This window comes from Aptenodytes patagonicus, chromosome 4 (assembly GCF_965638725.1).
Source record: "Aptenodytes patagonicus chromosome 4, bAptPat1.pri.cur, whole genome shotgun sequence".
In the NCBI taxonomy this organism is placed as follows: Eukaryota; Metazoa; Chordata; class Aves; order Sphenisciformes; family Spheniscidae; genus Aptenodytes; species Aptenodytes patagonicus.
The window spans coordinates 76,723,102-76,740,813 of record NC_134952.1 but is presented as its reverse complement, the minus strand read 5'-3'; positions in this window follow the sequence as shown (position 1 = coordinate 76,740,813).

Genomic DNA, 17,712 nt, shown 5'->3' with positions numbered 1-17,712 from the left:
ACAGATTTCCTACCCTGCAAATCCAACTGGTGGGATGCTCTCCACTGCAGCTCCCAGAGGAAGACACCCTCCACCCACACCTCAGCCACTCCACAGGAGGAAGTAGCAAGTGCACTTACTAAAGAGCAAAACCTTCTCAGCATGCGCTCCAGGGTGGCCTACTGGACGGAGCCCTTCAGAGACACGGGCAGAGGCACACCTGGTCTTCTCCACCTGGTCTGACTTCAGGCTTGAGCTAGCGATGGAGCTGCTCAAGCTCTACTGGCCTGAGACAGTGCCGCGTACGCACACAAGAACGACTGAGGGCTGGGAATCTGAGAGCAAAACAGCTCTACAGCTGGACATTTAGCTACTTTCTAAATTAGGCAGAATTGGTGGTTTTAGACATCACAGTTTTCGATTTAGGAAGCTAAAAGTCCACATTAAGACTTCAGATGTTCAAGGGGGATTTATTTGACCTGGTCTATCATGGGAAAGTTTCATTTTCTTCCATGTTACAGAAAGTATGAAATACACATTTATAAATATAATTTGACATGTAGAAATAGAAAATGTATCTAAATTCACTAAGTTGCCAAGCCTATGGACATTTTAAAAATAATTTTCCTACAACTTTAATTGACAGAAATACAGTATTCGCATTTGTCTTTGCTCGCAAGGAAATAAACAACCACAGTCCAATTTGCTAAATTACCATGACAGTGCTTTTTCAAGACAAACTAACTGAGCTTAGACAACAGAAACTGATTTTTCAAGTAACTTCTTGCTACATCATCTTGGTGATATAACAAGCCATTAGAGAAGTATTTTGTCTTGCTTTTGTTTAGTATCATGTCAGAAGAAACATCACAATGATCAGTTTTCCACAAAAAGGGCACTGAGAAATGTAATTTGTCTTAATATGCTAAGCTGCTGATCTAAGTCCTTTGTAAACAACTGGAGGAATCATAAATTACGTCTTTATGCTCGGGTGACATGTTGTTTTCATGGATGATGTCAATAAACCGATTTTCAAAGCCAAAGGGGCAGACACATGCCCTGATGGTAAAGTATGAACTGAAAAAAAGGAAAAAAAATGTATTATTAGGATCTCAGTCAGGCATACTACAACATAATTGATATTTTGTTGAGGAAGCTTTCAAATCTCATACTGCATCCTTTATTATGCTTTTCAAATCCACCTGAATGACCTTAGCAGATATCACTACCCAAGGGATTCAGCTTCTTTGCAAATCCAGCTGCTTGCCTAGTAACTAAGTGTTAGTTACAACTAAAAATTTACAAAAATAGCTTCAAAGGGAGTCAATCAAAATTTCTGACATAATAGCCCAGGGAAATACCGAATAGATTTTTATTTAAATTGGTTATTAGCTCTAGGTTTCAAAATAGCAGTGTTGCTGCGCAGAAAAATCTGTCCTCTAGTTTTAAGTTTGTATCACTTTACAAGGCAGAACATCACTCATAAGGGGACACAATGCAAGTGCTAACCCGTAAGTATCTGCACTGATTTGAAACTCCTTCATCTGTGTTGTGATGATGTTATTTTCACTTTGGTGTGAGGAATTCTTTTCATTGATGTAAGTGAGGTTTGTGAAGATTGTGTGATGAATTTAATGATAATTCTAGACCAAGCTAGGTCTTCTTAAGAAACAGTTCAAATATTGAGACCACCCTTTTTCACAGAATTTATTTTGACTTGCAAAAGTTTCCTCTATTAGAAACTATCACTTAGTGATCACAAGTGCTGTACAATCAAAAGAATCACAGAAAATGCATCTGGAAAGAAATTTTAGAGGTTATCTAGTCCACCTAAGTGCATCAAGACAAAAACAGAAAAGGTGTACTTGTCCTAACAAATGCGTGTTTTGCTTTTCTTGAAAATTACGGACTTCATAATCTCAGGAGATAATCTGTTATAGTGAGAATATATTTGTGAGTTCACAGAGAACACACACAAAAAAACCCCAACCAAAAGCTTTTAAAGATGTTTTCTTGCTAAATGGATTTTATAACTATTGTAAGGGATGGGGCATGAGCTATTACTGTCAACAGTGAGAACTAGCAATACAGCCCCCAGCTCTGCTACGAATTTCCAATCTGACTATGAACAAGTCTCTTCTTTGGCAAGTCTATGTAGACCGAGTTCTGCAGGGAAAATACTCAATATGCATATGCAAAACACTGAGCACTGTTGGATCTTGACCTCATCTAGAATCTCTATTCTTTACTGTTGTACAGTTAAAGAATAGAGATGCTGTTTCATTTTCAAAAGATAGGCAGATATGCATATAAGGCACTTGTTTGCCATTGAGAAGTTCGATGAACAGGGAAGAAAGGGGAAACACAACTACACTGTAAATCACAACTAATAATAATTGCTTTTGCAATTGTGTTTGCTCTACAGCAATGACACAAAGATCGTTTCATAGTCAATACATTTATCACATACTGATATCCACTGATGTACGGAGTTATAAAGAAGGTTGCAAACAAGTAAGTATAGTCAAGAGTGGGGAAGTCAAATCAGGAAGATATGACTTCCAAATACAGAAGACTAACATACTGAGAGGCTGGCTGAGGAACATACACTGGACTTCCAGAGAAGACAATAAAAAAGCTACTTTCACAGTGACTCATGTCCTGCTTAAGAACACGGCACAATCTGGTACTATGTTCCATACGGCAACAAATATGGCAGACACTTACAACCAAGGCATCACTAAATTAGGAAAACATACCAATGACCTAATTGTTTCCATAACAATATAGGCATGATGTCAGCCTGGCTCTAGTGGTAAATCAGTGACTAATCTCACACTTGGCATCTACAGAGACAGGACTCAAGTATACCACACGAAATTACAAATACAGTAACATCACTAAGACGTACAAAAGATATGAGGTGAAAAAGCTTATCCTGGCATAAACAGTGAAATTCCACTGAGTAATATCACTGGACTACCAAATGCTGGCATTGCAGTCCAACACAATTAGCAAAAACAGAACACCCACCTGGCTTTGGCAGCATTTATATAAGCAACATAATACTCCTGTAACATAGACTTTGGGACATTGCTGTAGGGCCAGTAACTTGATAGGAGGGTTCAAAGTTGGAATGTCCATAAAAATGTATTAGTCATTGAAACAAAGCCTTATGACATACCAAGGATTTTACTCAAACCAGAATATATTTAATAACTAGTATTTTAGAAACAATCATTCTTTGCACAAACTATTTTTTCTTGCACTTACATTACAAATAGCTTCCCTCCACCCACACTCCTCAGCTAAGGATGAAGCGTTGTCAATTTTACAGATGAGTAAACTGAATCACATGGCTGAAAAGTTTGACTTGTTTCTTTAAAGATACGGATTTAAATAAAAAATTCCTTCTCTGAAATAAATGGATTTTCACTAGCACAGAAGTAGGGTAGGTGAGAAAAGAATTTTTTTTCTTGTATTTTTTTTTCTCGATCAGCATGGCAGTGGCAGGTCGGTTACAGGATGAAGAAGTTTTCAGTTCTTTTTTCTCTGAAACAGACGTTCCCTCTGGAGAACTCACCATCAGACAGACAAATGAGAATCACAGTCCTTTCCTGTGCGAGGCAAAGCATCAAAAATTACACAGGTCTCAAAATACTTGTTCAACGCCCAGTCTCTCACAACTCAAACATTCTGACATCTAAATTCACATATTTCGTCTGAGCGTGCTTAAGAGAGAAATTTCATTCTCTTGAGCAGCCACACGTGGAAACTGAAGTGGAGAAAGTTTTTTAAAAAAAAAAAAAGCTTGGGCTACTGAAAGGAAAAACAGAGACGGTACTGCACTGTAACAACGCTATTGTTTGTCAGCCTTGAGCAATAAAGTATCGTGGGCATAAACATGCCATGGAAAGTTCTCAAGGAAAACCAGTCTGGTCTCTTAATGGTAGGAGAGAATATCAGGGAGGAGAAGTAAGAGCTCAATAATTAAAGCTGAGCATAGGCTGTTGTTTAAGAAAGGAGTTTCAAAGCTAAGCCTACATACTGCTTCATGTACCTCCAAACTTCAGTCACATTGTAAAGATACCCTTGCCAGTTTTAAACTGCCTTGTTCAAGTACTAGTGCAGCCACACCAGCACAAAGCTCAACACAGGCTTATTAATCCTGAAACACAGGCCCAACCTCAGGCTTTAGTTAAAACTAGGCGTGCATTGTTCTAAGAGAAGCGGCGCATATGTGAAGCCATTAGGTCAAAGTATTCCTGAGATGGAACACGCAGGAAAAAAAACCCAACCTGACAGTATGTGAATTTTACTGGTGAAAAAACCCATTATTCTTATTTTTTCCTCCTATTCACTATGAGTAAGGCTGTTTACTATTGAGCTAGAAATGTCACAGAAGAAATGCAACTTCACAGTTTTTGAAAATTTTAAACCCCAACCTGGGAATCAAATTGAACCTTTGTACAAAGCAATACAACTTCTCTAATTTCAGTAGAACTACAGCTGCTTATGTTTAGAGCCGAAAATAGTTCACTACAGTTTCTGCCCTTGGAAAGCGTTGTCCTATGTTTGCTTCAGAGGAGTTGCATGGTTTAAGCAGGCACTTCAAATTTATTTTCAGTCAAGATGGTGGAAAATAACCGCATTCATTTAGTTAGTGATCAGTTCTATTGCTAAAACTGACAGAAATCTTATTCTCTTTTTTGCTAAGCCCCTCCTATTTTAGAAGAAGCTGAGGATGTTATAGCTGGGCAAGTCTCTGCAGTTACATGAATGTCACAGGTTGTTTTGGATCCCAGAAATACAGCGATGGTCACTTCAGAGCATTTATTCACTCAGAGAGCTTCTGTGCTTCATGTGACAGAAGGTAATACTTGATGGCTCAGTGGATGATCATAAATGTTCGTAGTACAAATAAATACATCTAATAATACTATGCTGCATATGACAAACGCATATGTTTCCTCCTACAATTTAGTTAGCTTTACTGCTAGCGTGAAGCATAAAGACAGGGGTAAATCCATTCATTCTCTTTTGACAGAAGAGCAAAATAAACAGTACATTCTACAAAGGCAGATTAACTCTTTTTTACCCATGATGTCTTAAAAGAATATCTATACTCAATAAGATGTATTTTTTTAACTTTAAAAGACTGCTCAGATATGAATGCTCCATTTATTATCAAAAGCATTGCTTACTATGATCCTGTCTTCCTGCATGGAGGCATTAAAGTGCAGTTCAAAATCCAGTTGTTTTCTATTCAGTGGTCCTTTTGCACTCTGAAACAGATGCAAACTTCATCTGCTTACAGTAAGCTCAGTGTACAGGTAAGTGCAAAGATCTGAGTTCTGAAAACTTATATAAGGACAAATGCTAATTAGAAAAAGGATTAAAATATGACATAAGACAGTAGTTACTCTCATGGCTGTTGCATAATTCCGTATGGCTTGGAAACATCATTAACAAAGGAATTGTGCCTCAGGGAGCAGTCTACGTTTGCAAATAAAACTAGCTGTCAACACTGGCAGTTACACCCACTGCCGGCAATTGAATATTCAATAAGGAAGACCAAAGAAACCTCTAGTGAACATCTAATACACTTCCTAACTAATACGTTAGGCAGTGTATCTGGAGGGGGGAGAAATAATGCTGGCATTGGGCAAGGATAAAAACAGACTAGTGAATCCTCAGATACCAAACTACACTGAGCATATGCTTCAGCCAACATGTATCTGTGGAGTTGCATCTCCAGTGTACCAAGTCACTCACTCGGCTGTCAAGAGAAAAGGTAAAGAAACACGAGATGAAAAGGTTTACAGAGCTGAAGACAAACAGCTAAAATTCCACCTGCGTATGAACTGGAGGCTAGTGTCACCTTTGGATATTGGGATGTTCAAGATGGAAAGAGAAAGAAGTTGTAGACTGAAGCCTTTACATGAATAAAATGCATTTGCAATAAATTGATGCTGCGGTATTCCTCTCAAGGCATTTTGGCAGGCTGAATTAAGCATAGATAAAGTCTGAGGTAGAATGCCCCTTGCATAAGCCAAAAATTAAGTGTTTTTTGTTTTGTTTTGGTCACACACACACACCCTTCCCCCCCGATTATCTTCTGAGTCATAGAACACTATTTTTTTTGGACAGTTTATAACTCAGGAAACAAAATAAATTTACAGACACTGAAGGCGTGGATAATAACCATAAGGAATAGGTCATATGCTCCTAATCGAGAACAGTCAGAGCCAAAACTTTTAATGAGATTTGCTCCAAACTTCAGTATAATCAAGATACAGAGGTTTTGTTCCCACAAATTTTGGCATGGTGCCTTTTAAGATAAAGCACGCAAGTGGCAAGACCTTTTTATGCTCATCTGTAAAACGTACTTATTGCAATTATTACATTACTGTGTTTAACATAAGAAGCACGATGTGAAGACTGCAGACCACTGTAAAGAGCAAACGTCCAGCAAGTATGTTCCAAAATTAATGATGAAACTGTTGAAATGCCAGACTGAAACAAGCGCCCAGTAATGAATTGTTACTGACAGAAACTTTGCTTTTGACCACTCAAGTTTTCATCAGACAGATGATTCTAAATAACAAGAGCAAGGTTTCTCATCTCTGAAAGCAAAGCTCAGTTCTCTTTCCTAAAGGTTAACTCTGAAAGCATTTGTGTGGGTGGGCAGCAAAACAAAGAAAATTTTCATTTGATAAAATTTGATATTCTTTGTAGAAACATAATTCTATTTAGTGAAAGAGAGAGAGGCATCCAAGCCTGCATGATCACGTACTTTCCTTTGAATAAAATAAATGACTAAAAAATACACAACAAAAAACATCGCAAACGTAAGCTGGATGTGATTCAATTTTATGTTTTGGGTAAATCAGTCCTCCCCTGCCCAATTTTTCTAGCATTACCATCCAGAATGAAGAACATGAGAGAAAACCGCCTGTGTGGTGTCACTGAGACAGTAACTGGAAGGGGCTCTTCCTTCACAGGGCAGTCATGATAAATAGGAAAACAAAATATGCATTTCAGTGGTATTAGGCCAGGAAATACCCCACTAAAGTTTTGTGACTGTATAATTACAAACTTCAATTTTAAAAAATAAGTTGTTGTTCTTCTTCTTGACAGTTGTTGGACTTGGTTTCCAGTGAAGAAGTCTCGCAGAATTGCATTTACTTTATCATATTGCTAACGCACACAGGCGGACTTGTAGGACAAGCCCTGGTGCTTGGATTGCTTTGCTTGCCCTTCTTTGCTTCAACAGCTTGCAGTGCTGCTGAAATACACGCCTTGCACAAGCATGCTGCCAATGAGCTCACTCCCCGGCAGATCACAGCAATCTCTTGTGCATATGCCTGTGAAGCTAAAGCATAATTTATTCTAATATTTAGAATATAAAGTTAACACATCAAAGCAGATCCAGACAGGGATCCTTTCAACACCTTCCTGTGCCACACCTTAATTGTCTTAAGAGAGTGAATGATGCATTATGTGATTTATTTTCTTTCCTTCTTCCCTTCACCCGAGCTGAACATGTTATTTCTAGCATTCTTGCATATTAAAGCAGTCATAAGTGAGAGAAGTTATGCAAACTTAAAAAAATTAAATCTGAAGTAACAAAGAACTCAAACTTTGCCGTATCATCTAAATGAGCTTTCTTCAAAAGCACAGCCATCTTCGCAGTTCTTCAGGGGTTGAGGGAGGATACGACTGCGTCATTCTCCAAACCATTTGTGCCTTCTTGGGTAAGAGAATACTACTTAGTAGAATACTGTTAATAGCCAGCAAACCTCCACTAACTGCAAGGTGTCAGCTTGACCATCTCTCTATTACACCAGAAAAGCTACAGACTTTAAAAGTAATCTTATTCTATAACACTTGGCACTAAATAAATAAATACAGTAATAGGAACAGTTTCAACAGAGTACCGCTCACTATGGTAGAGTGCAATGTTTCTACGAAAAAAGAGATCTACGGTTTCTAATTGTTCTACTGATATGCTCTTCTTAGTCTGGGAAGTAAGACATCATAAAACAAAATTGACCTGCATATATTAATGCAAAATCGGACAGTTTTTAGGTTAACTCAAATCACAATCCAGATTTAAAAAAAAAAAAGTGCTTATTACAAATTGCAAGCAGTTTATTTGTCTCACTGGGAAATACCTGTCCAGAGGACTGTATGGTTTTCATTTGTTAAAATGAAACTAAGCATCTGTTTTGGCTCTAGACTTAAAGCGGAGCAAAATAAAGAACAAAGATTGGCACTTTTCTGAAGCAATAAAATGGAGGAGAAAAAAAATAATCAGAGGTTATTATCTAAAATGATTCCACCTCTCCATTCTTTCAAATACAGAGATTACTGAAGAGATTATCCAAGCTGCTGAAACTTGGGGAAGCCTCAGATAACTACTAAAAATTTAATATTGCAATGATATTTTTAAAGGGCTAATGGGAAGACCTGAGATATGGATGGATTAACCTGACATCAATGCAGACCAAAGTAGAAGATGTGAAAGCGTTAAAGGGTATGAGCACCACAAATACTAGTCACGCAATGTCACAGAAAAGGCACCAAACACAGCAAGTGTACTCCCTGATTCAGTCAGAAGTCCTATTACTAACCAAATACAACATCATATCCTTAGACTTTTGAAAAGCACTGGACCTAGTACCACCTGACATTTTTGTTTAAACAGGATGACGGTAGTGATTTTTATTTTAGCAGAAAAGAAACACAAAGCTAAATGGCTTGAAGCCAAAGTTAGGTAAAGTCACTCTAGAATAAATGCATACATTTAAAGTGGGGGTAATTAACCACTGAGACAACCTAGCTAAAGGCAAGACAGAGTCATTGTCATTTGACATGTTTAATATGGAAATGAGATCCCTGGAGATGGAGTTGCAGAGCTGTGGGCCTCTCAGGCAAACACACTACCCATGCTCTTCCTTCTCTTCTGCGTAGAAAACAACGTAGTTTGAGTATGTCTGCTCATGGCAGCTGCAGCAGAGTAACACGGAGAGATTTCTTTCTTTCTCTCTTGGTTTGAGCATATTTTACAGTAACATACGTCTGGCAAAAGGCTGGTATAAAGTTTGGATCCCAAAAGACAAATATCATTTAATAATTAATGCAGAAATCCTAACCCAATTAATTTTGTTGCTGGGTCTGTACAACATGTTGATGATGTAAGAACTACTATAAATAAAATAGGGTCAGATAATTAGGGGATTCCAAACTGGGATTCAGATACGCCACTGGGGTAGGGTAAAAAGTCCACAAGACAGAGAATCAGATTCAGATACGGCTAAAGTGTTCTTGCATGATTAGAAGGAGGAATATTACAGAGTATAGTGTCAGCAGGAGAAAACGATTCAACAGATCAAAGGAAACTGAAGCTCAGTCAAAGTCCTTGCCATATATACACTGAGCCAGAGGGGGGTGGCACTACTTGAAATTTGGACTGGCAGCCAGCAAAACTACCATAAAAACCCTGTTTATAGAAAATAATCACAGAACTATTGCTCATGTCTCAGTTCAGCAAAAATACAGTTCTTTGATATGAAGATTATGGAGAAGGCTTAGAATTGTTTTTCATCAAAGGTATAAAATACTGAAAATTGAAAAGACCATCAATGGCCCTGTTGTAAAAGCATGAGGGATGCAAGAACAGGCTTTAATGATAACATAGAATTAGAAGCCATCATAAAAACAGAGGGCTGGATATCATAGATGATAAATCAGATGACCCCCAGAACTTCAATAACAGAGGTTAAATGAAATCCAGTAATACACAGTGAAGGGTCATGCATTTGTGGATTAATCAAAAATACTTACGCTGTTAGAAGTTGTTTCTAAATTTGAAGAATGACAATGAAGGAAGGATTTGAATGCAATAGCTGATCTCATGAAGACTATAAACTGTCAGTGTAACAGGACTGAAAAAGTAAAATGTGATCTTCTGAAGTATCAGGAAAAGTATTTCTAGTAAAAGATTAGTATTACTAAACGTTAATTTAATACCAGCAACAGCCCTAACAACTCACGTTGAGAAAAAGATGAATTCACTATATAGGAACTGCAGAGAAAAGCTACAGATTGACCTGGGGAATAGAGAACATATCCCATGACAGGAGAGTAGAAAAGCTTGGCTTGTTTATAGTGATAAAATAAAGACTTGAAGAGGTCATAAATGTTGTTTATAAGTATGCTATTAGAGAAATGGACACTAGCGCCACGTACACTAGTAAACTAGACAGTTCCAAAGCATTAGCTTGACCATTGCCCTGCTGCTTAACTACCTCAGCAGTGTAAACACAGTTAATAAAAATCAGTAAATGGGAAGCGTCATTCTCATTTAACAACTTTCATGATGCTCAAATTACAAAGGCACACATGAAGCAGCCTTAATACTAGTTTGCTAAGCTAAAGAAATCAAGTCTTGGCAACAGTATTGCAAGGGTAGTGACAGGAAGGGGCAGAGGGAAGGAATGTATCTATGAAGCCATTGGTTGCCTTATTCAAACTTTTCCTTCTCCTCCTCAAGCGAGAAAGAAACCTTTGAAATATCACAACTTAATTTTTTAGAAACTCTCCAACTACCCCTTGCTTTCGGTTTCTTTGACAAAAATGACCCATTGTGATTAAGGATTAGTGGGATATGATTTGCTGAAACAATTTGCTGCACAAAACAATGAACCAAATTCAACTTGGAAATAACACTGGGGACGAATGTCCATCGCAAAAGAAAAAAAGTCAGTGAGAATTAATGTTTCATGACACTTGAGTGTCATTGAAGGAGAAAAGCATAAAACCAGTTGGATTTTTTTATTTAGACCAAATTGTCAAATAAAAACCACAGCTGATGGATCATTACATGCTCACAATTCATCACTTACCCAGGATACACCAACAATATTTCTGAAAAGACTAAACTTTTGTTGCCTAGACTGGCAGTACACTACCAGATACATCTGAGAACGCTTCTCTGCAACTGTCAAAAGTAGCAGTAAGAAATAAATATATACATCTCTTAAATATGTGAAACTACTAGTGTCATGAACCTTCCTGCCAAGATGCAAGCAAAGCTGTAGAACAACCAACGATGACAGATTATCATTTGTAAACTGTAACTTTATGCCCTGTGGTCAAGCACTCTCTGAGAGTGTTCCCAGTGTTGGTGTATAAACATGTTTATTTTGTAAACCTGTAAATTCTTGCCTATATGAACCCCACAGGTGCATCCATATATTCTTTAATAGAGATTTACAAATGCACTGGCTGCTTCCAGGCTTTACAAGTAGTTGTTTCTTATTTAAATGGCTTGTTAAAATTAAGAGTTACAACCAGAAATCCAAGAGGGCTTTGGGTTTTTTTAATCGAGAAAATTAAAATGAAAAAGGCCTGCTAAAATAAAACGGTTGTTCTTGGTCTGACCCAGCAAAGTCTTTTATATTCTTCATGTCAGAAATAAAAATAAAAACAGGGTCAATTTGATCATCTTCACATTTTGACTATGAAATACTTCACCAGAAATTGTCTAATTACTGGCTGCTTGCAATTGCAACTACCACACAGAAAGACAACTATACCACATACATACTATCAGTTATGCACGAGTACTAGAACCAGTAGTTAGAACAACATAGCTAGCCCAGAACAAAGCAACCTCGGATCATACTGTTTGCATGACATAAGATGTTTTTTGCATATACCTGATCATGTACCAGTGTAAAACAGATCAGGCCAAAGCCACAGGACCCTTAATCTTTTTTTTTTTCCCATGACAATGAGATAGCACAAAATAAGCCATCCAGAGACTGCATGTACAGAAGAACTTGTATCTGCAAGTTACAAGACCATGCTAAGATTAATACTCTGCTTGTCAGCCTACAGAACAACAGATAGCAACCACAGGCAGCCCAAATGCATTGCAGTCTCACCTAACGATACACCCATGAAATTAATAAGTAATATACTAGGCATGGCATGCCAAGTGGTCTCTATCACCCAAGCATTCTACTAGCTTTTCCGACTCAGTGAGAATGTAAATTGAGGTAAATTCTGCCCTTTTTAATGAGAACAAATCAGGTATCAGGAAATGTTCTGAACAAGCAAGCTAATTAAAGACCTGAGCTCTACCTGCGTGGACATTTATGCAACCCACTGACACTGCACATCTGCCATTTTGTTCAAGGACAAAGTTGATTTGCATCATTTGTGATACACATAGATGGATTTCAATGGCAAAGACAATTATCCATGCTCATAAAATTAGCCAGTGCAGCCAAGAGATATCAGATTTAAAATAACCATTTTCACTGCCTAATACTGTGTCTAAGACACAATGCACCAACCCATACGCAGTGCTCTGAACATGGGCTAAACCATCACCACTGCTGCAAGCTACAGCTCTCTTGACAGTTCTTGTTTGCCTTCTACTCAAAAATCTGTTGTCGCTCCCTTACTCTCCAGGGGAAGCCTGGAAGCGCTCCATCAGCTTTAGAAGGTTACAGTGACACCTGAATGAAGCAGGATGGCAGGAAGGGAGGATGACTTCCCCTCTTTCCCCCAATTTCTGTGTTCCGAGTACTCTAGTTTTGCTTTTCATGATCCTTCTTACTCAGTTCCTTTTTACTTTTGTTGCTAATCACACTTCTCCACTGATGAAGGACCCTCTAAATCTTCACATTTTGTTCGTGCAATAAAGTTGAAAGAAGGCTTGCATGCCCTGTTTAAAGGGAGTCCTATTACTGTCTTAAAACTATTTTAAGAAGACTTTAAGCTAGCATTTCTTTCAACACCTAAGCATGGAGAACACAATTAGATATGTATTTGCTCTCTGATAAAAAGAGTTAGCAAGGGATTTATTACATCGCTAGTTTGTCTCGCAAGCTCTGCTTACAGCAGATGCTGATTCCTGTAGTCATAAATTCAACCCAACAACAGAATAGTGATTCAACTTTCTTTTTAATCAGAGAAAAGTATCATTTCACTGGCATGTTGCTGGCTTGGCAATTACTGGAGGAGCAGTTACCCAGTTGCTGAAAGTCCAAAGACTTTCTGGCTCCCCTTTTAATGGGGACTATATGACATGAAAGAAAAATAAGCCAAACTAAACAATGACATCTACCTCCCAATCTTATGCAAGAAACATGATCTTCAAAAGACCTCCTATTTATAACCTCCTAACTACCACGCAACCCCAAATATGCTACACACTATGCAACAGAACTTCAGAGAAACCAGGGCCTGTGCCGTAAAGCACGTACACTTTTCCAACTGCAGTGCCAAACATAAAAAGGTATTACCCCTACCTACAAATTTTGTCTTCTGTATAGTCATGCAGCATATTTTGTATGCTGTTAGCTATTTAGTTTGCCCCCAACATCAATATTTATCAGTCATGCTTCTGGCACATGAATTCACTCACACAACTTTTCTCATCACTGTTCAGGTTAAAAATCTAGCCTTGAAATTAAATTGAAAGTCTTATTTTTGCTAATCTTCCACGCTAATTACTCAAACCAGTGATGACTGTTAATGTTGCACAGCTCCACAAAGCAGATCTATTTAATCAGTCACACAGCTTCTGTTTTACATTTAAGGATTCACAACAATTGACACATACGCTTATCCACAATCCATTTTACATCCATTAAGGAGTGGATGACTGCATGTAACTTCCTGAGAGCCTCCTTCTCTGAAGGAGAAAGTGCAGCTTGATTACAAGCCACCTCTGTATTTTATTCCAACAATGAAAGTTGGCAGGCAGTGGGGGAACTGTTTAAGTTTAGTCACAAACTGGCAAACATTGGAGAAGGTGAGGTGCTAAATTGGTGCACCTGCTTGCATCCTGGATGGTAGCCTGCCCTAGCCAGAGTAACTCTTTGGGAGCACCCCCCTGGTACAGAAGTAGCCAGCAAGCTGTTTATGAGGTGGAGTGATTCAGAGGGCAGACTAATAAAAAAAACCAACCAAAAATAAAATTCTTCCCAGCCAAAACCAATTCCTTGATCTGGTTCACTGTGTAGCCACATGAACAGTCCTGCCACACAACAGAGGAAGAAACAGAGGGTGGACACAAATAGTCACATCTGCTTCAGCCAGCTTAAACAGTACTGCATCTGAACGTCAAGCAAGAAATAAACAGACAACTGAACTACCAGTTGAAAAATAAGAAATAGAAAAGCAAATATCTTCTCCAAAATTGGGGAAAATTTATTCTGTGCAAGGGACCTGCATGAGTCCACTATACTGGTTGAGTCTAAATATTGATTGAGGGCATACTTGCCCAAAGATTAATTTCATTTTTAATAGACTAGCTAGGAATAGAAAAGCACATGAGAATGTAAACAAACTGGTCAGGTAATGGAGCTTGAAGATGTTCCCTCACATTTTAAATTCACCTTAACTACAGAAACAAAATTCATCGATGATGCCTGGCATCAGGTAAAGGCAGCTAGCCCATAAAAACAAATTTGTTACAACAATGTTGCTGTGTTTCACCTTAGACATGAAGTGCTGTTGCCCAGGTCTAATTGCTACTTTGACATAATAGACAAAAGCTAAACGCAGGAGCTGAAGGACACAGGCAATGTGAGAAACTCTCTCTCTACATAGCTAGAGGATTTTATTTTATCATATATTCTACATAAAACACAACACAAAAAGGTCACTCAGTAGTGAGTGACTTATCAGCCAACTTTACAGTGTAACACAAGGGAAAGAATGTAGGGTGCTCTTCTCCCCGCTTAGCCTCGTCTCACTGCTTTCTACCTACGGCTGGAATTCCACAGCAACATCAGCCCATCCAAGAGAGCTGCTGCTGTCCCACTCTCCCTCTTGCTCCCATTTTGCAGTACTGCCCCTTCCACTGCACCGGCACTACCGCTGGCACCATCACACACTGACCTAACTCAGGGCACTGAGCAAAACCTAACCCTGCTGAAAGAGAACCCATTTTTAGCTGTTTCAGCTTCTTGGAACAGCTTGCCACGCAGCTGAAAGAGCATCACAGCCAGCACATGAGAGAAGATAGATGAGACAATGGCAGCCCTGAGTAAGCTCAATCCAAACTAATGGGGATCAGCAGCCTTAGGAAGGATAAGTTTGTTATTAAGATGTAGGTTTGGAGGTCTGCCAACAGGCATATCACTCAGGGCTCTGCCCAATAACGCATTAGTACCTCAGGTTAAAGAAAGATTTATGTCAAGAAGAGCATGCTAAGCACAGGTGATGGAATGAGGTTCACTCCTGATTTTCTTCACTCATGTTTTTTTAAAACTCCAATCCGACTCACAGTTCAGAAGTTTTTTCAGCAGGAAAATAGTTGGAAATAGCATTTTTGGAAAATAAAACAATGTAGCTAGGAATTAAACCCACAAATGGATTAAACCAGCTGCTCTGCCTTTGCCACTCACTTCTGCCTGTACTTAACACTCATCACACCTTATTGTGGTAGAAGACAATTCAAAGAAAAGCTGCGCTGTATTCTAACAATAATTACAACAATAACCACCCCTGTAAAACTGGCGTAATTCCTATCAGTGGAACAGACTAACAGAAGTGGGAGTTGCAATACCTTTGAAAAAGGTTAAAGACCCAAGAGGAATTTAGTTGCAAAAGCATGGCTTGCAGCTGAAAAAAGCACTGAGAGGTCAGAAACGCAGCTGAGGACAAGGGTGCTGGTAGAATAGTTGTGGAATGACTGAACAGTCCCAGATCCACTTAAAGCATTTTACTCAAAGAAACCAAAACATGAGCAGAACCTCACAGCACGGTAAACAACCAAATTTAAATAATGAAATTATATATGACAGGTCTGCTCTCCCTTTTGTGCCATTCCCTTTCCAAATGAACGGTTCAAAAAAATTTGACTACTCCTCTATAGCTTAGATGCTACTCCATTAAAGGCAATGTAAAAATCTTTCTGGCTCTACTTTCAAAACCACTTGACTTTGATAATTTTCTAACTAAACTTAACCCAGCAAGAATGTTAACTTTGTCTATACAGATGAAGATGTGTAATGAGCAGAGAGCAACATTTTATCACACTTACAAGAAACAAACATGTTGTTATTCCAGTTATATATATCATAAAAGCGAAGGCCAGAAAAACAGTAAGGTCTTTGGACAGATGATGCTACAGTCAATTAAAGGAAAGGGATATGTCTCTTAAAGGACATCATAGAAAGCTGACAAAACCTGCTGCTTTAAGGGAAGCAGTCACTTATTAATAACAAAGAATTAAGATCAGTACAAGTAGGAGAATGCTGACCTGGTCCCTTAATGGAAAAGATTGTCTCAGAAAGAGTTCTTAATGCTAAATGTTTCACTGTGCCAGATCATTACAGGACAAAATACCCTTTTTCCACTCCCAGATCGTGAGAAAAGAACACTTCATTAACTCCTGTTAAGAGCAAAAAGAGGAATTATCTTCTGGTTGGAAAATATATGCATCTGTACAGAGCCCCTTCTTCTTTGCCTGGTGTGCTGACAGCTCCCCCTTCTGTTCCAATCGACTTTAACCATCTTTCAGAGCAAACACATACTTTCCATTAGTAAGAAAATGGTATATCTGCTAAGAAACGACAATCTATATTATGCTCCATGTCCCTTAATATATGCAGGTCAAAATACCATGCCCACATTTTATAAGAGAAATACAACCTGATGACGAACATCACGAACCATAATCCATTCCCAGAAGCACTATTTCTTCTATTAAAAGCACTTCCAATTACAGCACTTTAGTAGTGCTTCAATACAAAAAAATAGTTCCTCTTTGTCCTAATTAATATTCATATTTAAGTCTGCATTCAAAAACTTCTATATTTCATACGAAACAGTATAGAAAGAATCCAAGAGGTAGGTACTAGACACAAAGAATCACCACTCTCAGATCAGTGCTCCATAGCGCACTTGGTGATAAAATTAGTTACCACCTTGCACTGTGTTTATGTTGAAGCTGTGCTACTATCCCAGTACATTACTTCATTTGGCACTACAGCCTCAAAACCAGAGGGCCCTCCAACAGGTTCCTCAAGCAGAAAAGTGAATTCAGTCCAGACCTTGCAGTTGCTCAGCATGTGCTCTAGTAGTCTACTACACACAATACCACCATCAGCTGACAAAACCTGACTGGCCTAAGCTTTTTCAGATATTTGGAGAAAAAATACAGCAATGTACCTTCAAGAAAAGATTGGGAACTGAGGATTTAAAGCTTCAGCTTGCACCTCTTCCTTCAGTGGACTGAACACCTGGGAGAGGGGCACTTCGGACAAACCCCAATTGACAGCTCTTCCTCTCAGCTAGCTCTGGGCATGTTTCCTGTGCAGCCGCAGACTCCTCAGGGTGGCAGCAGCTGCTGCTCCCCATGGGTACCCTGCAGAAGGCTGAGCACCCAGCCCAGGCCACACCGGCAGTCTTGCACCTAAGCCCATTGCTGTTTCTAGCCTATACATCTGAGACAAACACCCTGTGTCTCCATTACGAGACACTGTATCAGAGAAGGTAAGATGGAAGAACCGCACTTTGTGCTTAGTATGCAAGGCAGTAAGCCACAGGGAAGCCCTTAAGCCTTGTCAGAGTTCATTCCAGAATTTAGCCCGGCTATTTAAAAATAATAACCAAGGAATAACAAAACCTCTCTACTGAGTGCGAGGGAGATACCCACGTGAGGGTAGCAGTGTTCCTTTTATCAGGAGAGTTCACGTTCAT